Here is a 10,679-nt window from a genome sequence, read left to right as displayed (position 1 = left end):
GCTTCTTCTTAAATTATGTTTCAAAGAAAGAATTCTCTGGTGAAGCCATAGGAAACTGGATTGTGTGTGAGTGTGAGTGTGCATGCTTTATTTTCAGTTTTAGAAAAGGATTCGTTTAACCTAATAAAGATGAGGCCAGGCAAGGCAGAACATACAAAAATGATGGAGACTTAAGAGTTCGAAATTTAGCATGGAAGTTTTCACAAGTCAAAAATCGGAGTTGCGAGCTTCCCTACAACCCAGCAATTCTACTCCTAGGTATCCACCCAAAAGACACAAAAACACTGATTGAAAAAGACACCTGCACCCCCCTGTTTATTGCTGCTTTATTTACAATTGGAAAAACATGGAAGCAGCCCAAGTACCCAAAAGTAGATGACTGGATTAAAAAGATGTGGTCCATATACATAGTTGAATATTACTCAGCAACCAAAAAAAAGAAACACATGTCTTTTGCAGCAACTTGGATGGAGCTGGGAGGGATCATGCTTAGTGAGATAAGCCAGAAAGAGAAAGAAAAATACCGGATGGTTTCGCTCATAGCAGGAGTATAATGGACCAGGCGAGAAAATAACAAGAATAACTAACAGTCATATACCAAAGACATTTTGTGGGGGTGGAGTGGGGAACGGGATCAAACGGGGGTGGGGGGAGGGGAGGGAAGTGCACAGGATTATGGTGATGGCACACGGGTGACTCGGTGATGGGAAACCCGCGGGGATTATAATTGAGATGGAAAAAAAAATGTACAAAATGATGTAAAAATAAACTATTATAAAAAAAAATCAGAGTTGCGGGTAGAGGTACTAAACAACTCAACCAACCATGGGCGCCCCAGGAATCAGAGGTGGGCACAGAGTCCAGTCACAGAAGCCCAGGCCAGCCTGACCCCACAGGATCACGCACTGTCATTTCCTCCAAGAAGGTGCTCTGAGGCTCCCCCGCTGGCAAAGGGCAAACTCGCTCTGACCTTGCGCCGTGTCTGCACAGCCGCGTCTTCTCCCTAATAAAGCCTTTAGGCGCAGTCTTGGCCCACACCAGTGTCTTTTTCCTTAATAAACTTGCCGTGTGCTACGACCCAGGAAACTGCTAAAACCTTTCTCAACAGAGACTCAAGAACCTCAACAAAGGCTAAGTCTTTTACATGCCCTTGGAGGCGGCAACCGAGCTGCTGGAAACTGCAATGACCTGTCCCCTTTTACATCAAAATTCAGTTATTTTGTAGATCCAGAACTGTTTACCTTTTAAATCCCTCTTTCTATCAGTGTTGGAAATTTCTTTTTCAAGCAATTTGCTCATTTCCACAAAATCTTTAATTATATAGTGATTTAGGAATCATTTTATATAATTTCATGATAATAGAAAAGTTGCAAGGAGAGTCCAAACAACTCCAGCATATCTCTCACTCGGATTCACTGTTTATATTTCGCTTCATTCACTACTGTGCATATTTTCTCCTGAGTCACCGAGCGAGAGCTGGAGGTTGCACGCTATGTGATCCTTCAATATTTCTGTCAACGTCTGTTGTGTGAGCACAGGAATTCTGGCTCTGTTTTTGACTGCTGATAGGTATCGTGTCCTCTTTCTCAGCTTGGGGGTCAGTGCCATTTCTGTTTTGTCCCGTTAGTCTGTTGTTAGGTCTATACATTTTATTTTATAAAAATAACTTGACTCTTGTTTTAAAAATTTACCATTTTAAAATTTCATTAGTTCCTGCTTTTACTTTTTGATTTCTTCTACTTGAATGGCATTTGTTATTGAACTTTGCTAGAGTATGGTAATGATTACCACTGTTTTAGCTCTCCAAGACTTGCTGTAAGACTACACCTTTCCCTCTGAGTACAGCTTTATCTGAACTGCGGAGTTTCCTTTTTCTTTTTAAAGATTTATTTTTATTTATGCATATAAGAACGGTGGTGTAGACCAGAAGGGTGGGGATTCGGGGTGAGAGGATCCCCCAAGACAGAGTGGGGAGCAGAACAGGCAGATTACTGAAACACACTGCTGAGGGGAGCAGCAGGGAAACAGGAGAGGTCTGCCGCTCCCTGTGGGTCAGTTCCCTGGTCGGGGATCTAACTCAGGCCTCCTTGGTGATGGCGCCGAGACTCAACCCCTGTGCCATTCCTGAAGGCAGGGGGTGCCTCTGAGCTGCTGTTCTCTTGTGAGTGGAGACTGAGGCCCAGGAAAGACCTCGGCGCGGTTGGTAAGGACAGGGTGGCAAGCCCCTGTTGGTCATCCAGCCCTGGCCACCCTGTGGATGTGACCCGACACTGCAGCCTGATGGCGAGTCAGCCAGCATCCAGGTCCCGCCCCGTCACGCTGTCACAACCTGCCTGCCAGGTCCCGAGGACTTAACATGTCACACAGACGCCTCACCCCTTCACAACGGCAATGGAGGTGAGACTCGATGGACCAAAGCTACCTGGGAGGGCCTTCCAGGAGGGAGTCACCGCAAGCCAGGGAAGGCCCTCCCACACAGAAGTCAGCCAAGGACAGCCCCCACGCATACCACCAGGATGGGAAGGGAGGGCCCAATGCCCGCCCCACAGCCTCAGTCTCTGGCAACCCAGAGGCCTTCAGCGTGTGCTACAGGAAACATTTAGTCCTGCCCAAGCCCGGTCCAGCGTTAAGTCTTACCTCTGGACATTTCCATATTCATGAGCACATGTCTGCCACTGAAGGAAACCGATGGCCACCGCACACCCACCTGCTCCCCTCTGAAGCGACAGACCGCTCTTTATCTCTCTGAAGTGAGTGACTCCGCCAGCAGCCGGCCAGAGGGTCCCCTTGACTGGTGGGGCAGCAGTCTTCGGAATTATAAAGCCTCAACCCAGCCCTGACAGCTGGGTTCTCTGGCCAGAGAATTCACAGATTCAGAAAGACAGAGATGGAGCACCGGGAGGAAGCGTGGAGAGAACGTCCCTGCGGGCGCATGCCTCCAGGCAAAGGGCCCAAGTCCCGGACCTCAACAACACCTCTAGGAGACGGTGGTGTGCAGGACGGAGCTCGTCCTGGCCGCACCTCCACAGGCCTCTGTGGCTGAAGAGAAGGAGCAAGATGCCGGCACAGGCGGGCCTCTCCAAGTGCTCCCACCTCACACTAAGTCTTTTTTTAAGACTTAGTTTTATTTATTTATGCATACAAGAACTGGGTTGCAGGGGCGGCGAGAGGATTCCCCAGAGACAGAGCGGGGAGCAGGACAGGCAGGTGGACGACGTCCACTGCTGAGGGGAGCAGCGGGGAGACAGGAGGGGTCTGCAGTGCCATGTGGGTCACTCCCTGGCCGGGGATTGACTCAGGCTGCAGTGGCTGCCGATGGCTTGTTAGCGCTGAGACTTTAAACCCTGGGCCACCAGGGAGCCCATCTTACTTCGGCTCCCACTGCCTGCCGTAGGGGCAGTTTCTTTGAAAAGCTGGTCTCCACTCTTGTCACAAGGAAATAAATCCCGGCCCCTGGGCTCAGCACTGTCTTTGCTCAGCGCAGTCGCCCACGCAGAGGATGAACCCAAAGAGCTGAGCTCCAGGAGCACATGAGGCTCGCTTGAAGCAGGGCTGGGTGGCCATCACCCCCAAGGACAGTGCGGGTGAGGCTGGCCACCGTCGGTGGGTCCTTCCCGGGTGTGCACTTGCAGGGCTGGTCAGACTCAGGGGTCAGCACCGGGGTTTATTTAACAAACAGGGGAAATGAGGTGTTACGAAGCCCACAACTGGCCCACCTCGCCCTAGATAGTGCTCACGATGCTCAAACTCCTAAACGCAGAGCCGCTCACCCACGGCGGTGGCGTCCTGTCTCGTGCTGTGGACTCAGGCGCTCCGTAATAAATCCATGCACTAAAGGGGTTTCCTGAGTCTTTCATCAGACCTGTGGTGGGTGTCCTGGGACTGTGTGACTTAGAGCCAGTTGGTCAGAAGCACAGACAATAGTCTGGGGCTTACACCGGCACCTGAAGTCTCGGCAGGGAGGTGGGGACCCCTCTCGGGGCGGGTTGGTCAGAGCACAGTCCTGCCTGGCGCTTTCTTCAGCATCTGAACCGGCGCCTGAGAGGAGGCACCTGGGAGACCGATCCCGGGACCTGTGGAACCCGACACGATCTCCAGGCACGTAGTCTCAGGAATGAATTCTAGAACATGCTTCCAAGTCCAAGATGGCTGGCTGGGGGGGGCCTCAGCGCCTCACGCCTCATCACCCTGGAAGCTGGGCTTTGGGACACACCACCGGCAGTGCAAGCCGCTGCTGTGTTCCCCCCCAACCCCCATAGAAACCCCCCCTTCCCTGGGGAAGCGGAGACGTCCAGGAGGCTGAGTTTAGAGCGTGAGCCGTGTCGTGGAGCCTGGACAAGGGCCTGGCTGCGTGGTGCCAAGCCATAGCTGCACCATCCTTCAGTCCTGGGGTGACCTGGAGTGACCTGGAGAGATGATGCAAGGTGACCCAGCAGGAACATGACTCTCCTCCGAGCAGCCCACTGCCCTCCCCCCAGCCCAGCTGTCCCTGGACAAGGATGTCTTACTGCCTTCCTGAAAGAGTGGGGGGACCTGCTTTGACTCAGACCCCGGCCAACAGTGGCCTGTCCCCCAGCCGGAGGCGGGTGGCTCTCCACGAGCTGTGGGTCTCTGCAACTCTAGAAGAGCTTGCTCCGGAAAGCTCCCCTCCTCCTTCTCTGGCAGGAGTGGGAGAAGCCGGGGCTTGGCCGTCGCTAGTGTCAGCAGACACCCATGTGGCTGCCGCCTCCTGTCGCTCAGCTGGGCACTTGTCCTTCAGCTGTATCCCTGGCCGGGGCCTGGCCGAGCCTGGCCGGGCCCTCCTCCTGTGGCAGCCACCCGGGAGACCGCCTCCGGCCAAGGCCCCTTCTGCTCTGCAATCAGCGCCAGGAAGTTCAAGAAATCTTGAATATGCACATCATAGTTTTTTCTTACTTGTTCATTCCAAACCTCATTCAATCCCGCCTGGGCACACGCAGCCCCGCGCACAGGAAGAGTAGATGCCTGTGCCCTGGAGGGAGAAGTCTCCAGCTAAGGAAACAGACTTCAGGCAGCTGCCTGCTTCCTAGGGGTGGGGGCGGGTAGGGAATCAGCTTGAAAAACGGAAAGAGGCAACACCACCGACTGGCTTGCCAGGGGCAGCTCTTTTGAAAACAGGAGCCAACATTCCAGAGGAGATAGTTTCTCATGGGCTCCAGGTTTGAGCAACTGAAAGCACACCCAGCTTGGCTGGAAGTTTTCTTCCTGTTTGTCAGAAACTTGTGAGGGCCAGTGTGTCTCTCTGCCAGAGGGTGCTGCTTCCCGGACCTCCAAGGGCCTGACCTCCCTGGAAAACCCAGCCTCAGGGGTGGCTCCAAGATCATCTCCTTCAAGCAGGATGTTGATAAGGAGACATTTAGTTTCCTTCCTTCTTGCCAGCTTATTTCTCAGGCATCGAGCTACATCAGAAAGTGGGTATCGAGGTCCTGTAAAAGATGGGGTGGCCCTGAAATGCACAAGGCCAGCGAGGAGTAAGTCGGCAGGAAAGGGTGGCATTTGCGTCCTTTTAAAGGCCAACCCCTTGCCGGCCGACTTCCGGTGCTTACCCATCTACACTGTGTCTGTTTTCAGGATGTCTGAGTGAATTGCTTTCAGCAAAATGTCCTGCAGCTGGGATGCATTAAACAAACCGTGGTCTCTCCAACGCAGACTAACGGTGTTGCCGCTCTAGAACCAGGCATAACTACATTTTCACACGCTTCCCAGTCTGTGACAGGATCTATAGGTAAGGAAGATGCACTTTGCCCTGAAGATGCTTTGGATGGTCTAGAAGTTTGACTTCGACACTGGTTACTCTGTACCGGTGCAAAAAATTAGGTCATTAGAAACACAATGAGATCAACTAAAGTTGGCTGCCTCTTCCTACCCAAGGATTCTTCTCAGAAGAAGCTCAAGACAGCAAATGGCTCTTTGGGGACTGAGGCTGGCATCTGAGTGGTGGGGAATCTGGGGATTCTCTCGCTTTGTGGAAATGGTCTACATCTTGGTTTGCGTGTGGGTCCTACTTTGTCAAGTGCAGCTGAAAAGGTTGCACTTCCTAGTTTACAAAGTTTTGCCTCAAAAAAGGGGGCAAAAATCTACACTCCATAAATGAAGCTCAGAGAGGTAAAAGGTTGGTTCAAGATGCATAGCAGTTGGCTGTGGGTTAGAACTTCCCCCGGTCTGCACCCCTCTGAGAACTGGCTATGGTGACCCCCAGGGCTGACCCCATGGCCCCACCCCTGCAGCATTCCCCCCCCCCCCCCCATGGCTGGGCCTTGAGACTCCTGGTGACTCCTCAGGTGCTGGGCGGGGTTTCAGCCTGTTAGCAGACGGGATCTTGTTTGAGTCAATCTGCAGGAGGGTGGGCAACCAAGGGGGTGCTCAGGGGGCGACCCGGCCCCAAACGGCAGCCAGTTTTGTAAGAGTGGGCCAGCCTGAAGAAACAGGCTTCCTCAAGGGGTGAGTTCAGGGTGATCAGTCCAGCCAAATCTCAGCTCCACCCCTTGTCAACAGCTGACCATTCTGAAAGTGGTGCTCAGGAGTAAACTGGGTGAAAATGGAGAAGCCTGAGAAAAATGGAGAAGGCTGAGACAGGGAAGGGTCTTAACAACATAGTTTCTTTCACCTTCCCCCATCTGTGCAGTCAGTTAGTCATTCGACAAACATTTACTAAGTCCCTTGTCTTGCTTGCTGTGCTATGCACAGAGGTGACTCAATCTTTGCGGGCAATTAACTCACGGCCTAGTAAACAAGTAGTTAGAGTTACTAGCAACTTTATAATGCACCTTCACACCCGGTGGGGGCTGCTGCTCTCGTTCCACTTCTTTGAATTTTTCTGGCTAGTCTTTGAGCACTGACCTACGCAGACCACAGAAGCAGATTGTCTAATGTCTCAAAATCAGTATATAGAATGATTATGTGGCATCTCATGTCAGTGATAAGTAGGTAGAGGATTAGCAAAAATATTAAGAAAGTTAGGTGGCCACTTTGGGAAACGCATCCCCAAATCAACCCAGGGGCTACAAATACCAAAGAACTCTAAAAATAGTAGAAGAAAAATTTCCAAGTAGAGAAGAAACTTCCTAGAATCCAAAAGCTTAATCAGTTTGTCCAAGGAAAAATAGAATTTTTTTTTTTTGGCTTTACAATTTATCAGGAAAAAAAAATCAAGGACAAGTGGGAAGGAAAAAGTCCTTATTAGCTGCGTAGATGACAAACACCCGTTTTACTGCGTGTGAGGAAGATCCCTAGACATCGTCACGTCAAGAAGAAAATAAAAGTAAAATGTGAGCAGACACCTCACAGAGGACCCCCACCCCCACACACTCTGTGGAAACCAAGCCCCGCTGCTGAGATGGTTGCAAACCCAGGACAGCGGGAGCCGAGGGTCTCCCCACGTCCTCTAGCTCCCCACACTGACACCTCACAGATCCAATACACAGCGATCTGAAATGAGAGGGTAACCCGGAACCTAGATCCTCAGCTTATTCATTCTTCACCTTCACTTGCCACCTTTCCCCTGTCCCACCCCGTCCGTTCCCGGCATCTCGCCCCCCCCCCCCCAAAGTCACCAGTCACTTGGGGCCCTGACTGCAGCGAAGGCTGCTGAGTTTCCTCACTGTGAAGTCACTGTTTCTCCCTTCGAAATTATGAAATCTGGGGCCCTCCCTGGTGGCGCAACAGGTGGAAGAGCAGTGCTGAGAAGCTGGCGGAAGCCGCTTCAGGACTAGTTCCACCCCCGCCCCGAGGTGACGCCCCAGGGCACAGCAGACCCCTCCTGTCTCCCCGCTGCTCCCCTCAGTAGTGTATTTCAGTAGATCCACCTGTTCTGCTCCCCACCTTGTCTCTGGGGAATCCTCTCACTGACCCCGCACCTCTGGCCTACACCCCAGTTCTGTGTGCATAATAAATAAATCTTTTTAGAAAAGTTGTGTAGTCTTTGGGGTGAGCCATTTTTGAAACAATGCAAATAGCCTGCATGTCCTCAAGCTGTTACCGTGTCTTTCCATCAGTAGATTCTACCTTTGGCAGGCTTCACTGTCTTAAGCGACAGGTGCCACCCTTCACCCCTGATTCTCCCGCCTTTGTTTACTGTCATTCTTCTGTAGGGAGCTGTCACCTGATGGCTTGTGTCATAGAGACTCATAGACTTTGTTTTCATTCTTTGGATTACAATCCAATATTACTGCTTTTATGGCTCATAGTCCCAAACATCTAACCCCAAAGGCCTTTCAGAAACAGCCCACTCACTCAACCGGGGTGTGAACATTAAAACACAAGAGGGCAATTTCACCGGTTTGACCGACAGAAAAAGCTGGATGCACTGCGCACTGGTGAGGGGGGAAATGGGCTTGTACAGGGGGTGGGGGCCGGGCGTGGCCTGGGGACCAGGGCCCAGCTGCAGTTTGGAGGTGCGCAGTGAAGTCCCGGGACTGAGATTTCACTTCCAGAAGTTTCTCCTAGAGATGGGCACGCACATGCGAGCTGGTAGACAGCCTGGTGTGCCATATCCAGAGACTGGAAGCAGCTCCACACGCCTCTGGGGTTTGGCCAGCTAGCGGGGAGCGAGCCCGGGGAGGCGCGGGACGCTCATGGCCCCAGAGCAAGTTGGGGCTCCATGCCAACCGCGGGAGGTCCAGAGGCGGTGCATGCCCCAGCCCGCCACTGCCAACTCAGTTCTCTCTTGGGGGGACTTGGCTACTGTTCTCCTGGACTGGACCTCTGATTTTCTAATGCATTTTTCAACCTTTCTTTTCTTTTTCATTTCTTAGTCTTCTAACGTGACTTTCTGAAACATTCCTTTAACGTTAGCTTCTAAACCTTTTCTGAAGCTTTTCTAATATCACTTTAAATTGGAAGTACAGTGACCATAAAATAAAATGCTCAGCTCTACGTGTACAGCTTGATGAATTTTGATAGGATAGACGCGAGTTACCATCACCCCTAAGATACATGATTTCCATTATTCTAGCAAATTCGCTCCTGCCCCTTTTCAGCTGCTTTCCTGCCTCCTCATCCTCTTCCTTACACTCACTGATCTGATTTCTATTAACCAAAATTAATTCCAGAGGGATAAAGATATGAGAATCAGAAACATAAAAATATTAAGGGAACGTCCCAAGCTGGAAGGGCTTCCTAAATAGAACAGAGTGTGGAATTTTTTTTTTTTTTTAACAAATAGACTTACTTTATTTTTCACAGTAGTTTCAGATTCACAGAAAAACTGAGCAGAAAGTCCAGTTTCCTATATGCTTTCTCCCCTATCCTGCCTTCCTCATCCCGTCAGCCTTCACCATGACACCCCTGCATCCCTGGGGTGCATTTGCGACCATTCACACTGACATGGGAGTCCATAGTGAACATTGGGGTTCACTCTGGGAATCGTTTTCTTTTTTTTTAAATTCATTTATTTATACATACAGAACTGGGGGCCAGGCCAGAGGTGCAGGGGCGGTGAGAGGTTTCACCAGAGGCAGAGTGGGGAGCAGAACAGGCAGATCGACTGAAACCCACTGCTGAGGGGAGCAGCGGGCAGGTCAGGAGGGGTCTGCTGTGCCCCGTGGGGATCGAACTTGTGCTGAAGGGGCTGCAGCCAGCTTCACACTGCCGTGCTTGCCCCGGCTTGGCTGCCCCACCAGGGAGGGCCCCGGGAACTGTTTTCTGTGAGTTTGGCAAATGTATGACACTCCCCATGCCCCGCCCCCCATAGTATGAAACATCCCTGTAGGGGATGCCGCAGGTCAGGACTGGTAAGCTGCGGCTGCCCAGATGCCCCAGACTCTCTGTCCTGTCTGGAGAGTGACGGCAGCGCTGGCCCCCAGCGAGCGGGCGCAGGAAGGGACCAGCAGGACTGGTTCAGCCACGCAGCGCACAAGTATGGCCCAGGCCTACACACCCACACCTGGCGCGTAACCAGGGAGAGGGTCTAAGTGACGCCAAGGGTGGCCCACCCAGCTGCCACTCTAGCACGTTCCTGTTGCCTCCAGTTCCAGGGTCCCTGGGTTGCCATTTCCCTGCCTTTCTGTGAGCCAGTGACTCAGTTTCCCTCTCCGCTGGTGAAGTCCTGACCTAGGGTCTCCTCAATCCATCAGCTTCAACTCATTTGATTTCCAGCTTCCGAATCTTGTTCTTGTTTTCCTCTCCTGTTCCCACTGACCTTACTGGTTTCTATTTTTGGTTTTGTTTGTTTAATCCCTTTAAGGTAGTGCAGGTAGGATTTCAGGAGGAAGTGAAGCTAGGTGCTTGTTCAAGCCACATTCCAACCCAGCAGTCCTCCTCAACCATTTAATTATTTAGTGAAGAACTCAATAAAATCACATTCAGAGTCTTCTACCCTTATATGGTGGATCCAGAGCATTTTGAAAACATGAAGTTGGCCCGTGAGTTGTGACATGTTATGCCCAACATTACTGAATGTCTCAGTTCTTGCTTCAAATTTTATTTTTAGAGTGTTGAAACAAGTCTAGCTTGGTCTTTGTAGCGATTGTATTAAATTTCTCGGAAGCAACATACGGGAGGAAATATCTCTGGTCTGAACATCAGTGTTTACGCCGGACCCAGCAAACCCAGGGGAGCCCTGCTGCGTGCAGGGCCTGGCGGCTGCCGGGGACCTCACACTCCACCCGCCACCCCCCACCCCCCACACAGGGGCCCCTGCCTCCTGCAAGTCCTGGCACAAA

This window comes from Condylura cristata, unplaced genomic scaffold (genome assembly GCF_000260355.1).
Source record: "Condylura cristata isolate star-nosed mole 26May11 unplaced genomic scaffold, ConCri1.0 scaffold00011, whole genome shotgun sequence".
Lineage (NCBI taxonomy): Eukaryota > Metazoa > Chordata > Mammalia > Eulipotyphla > Talpidae > Condylura > Condylura cristata.
Note: the sequence above shows the minus strand (reverse complement) of the source record.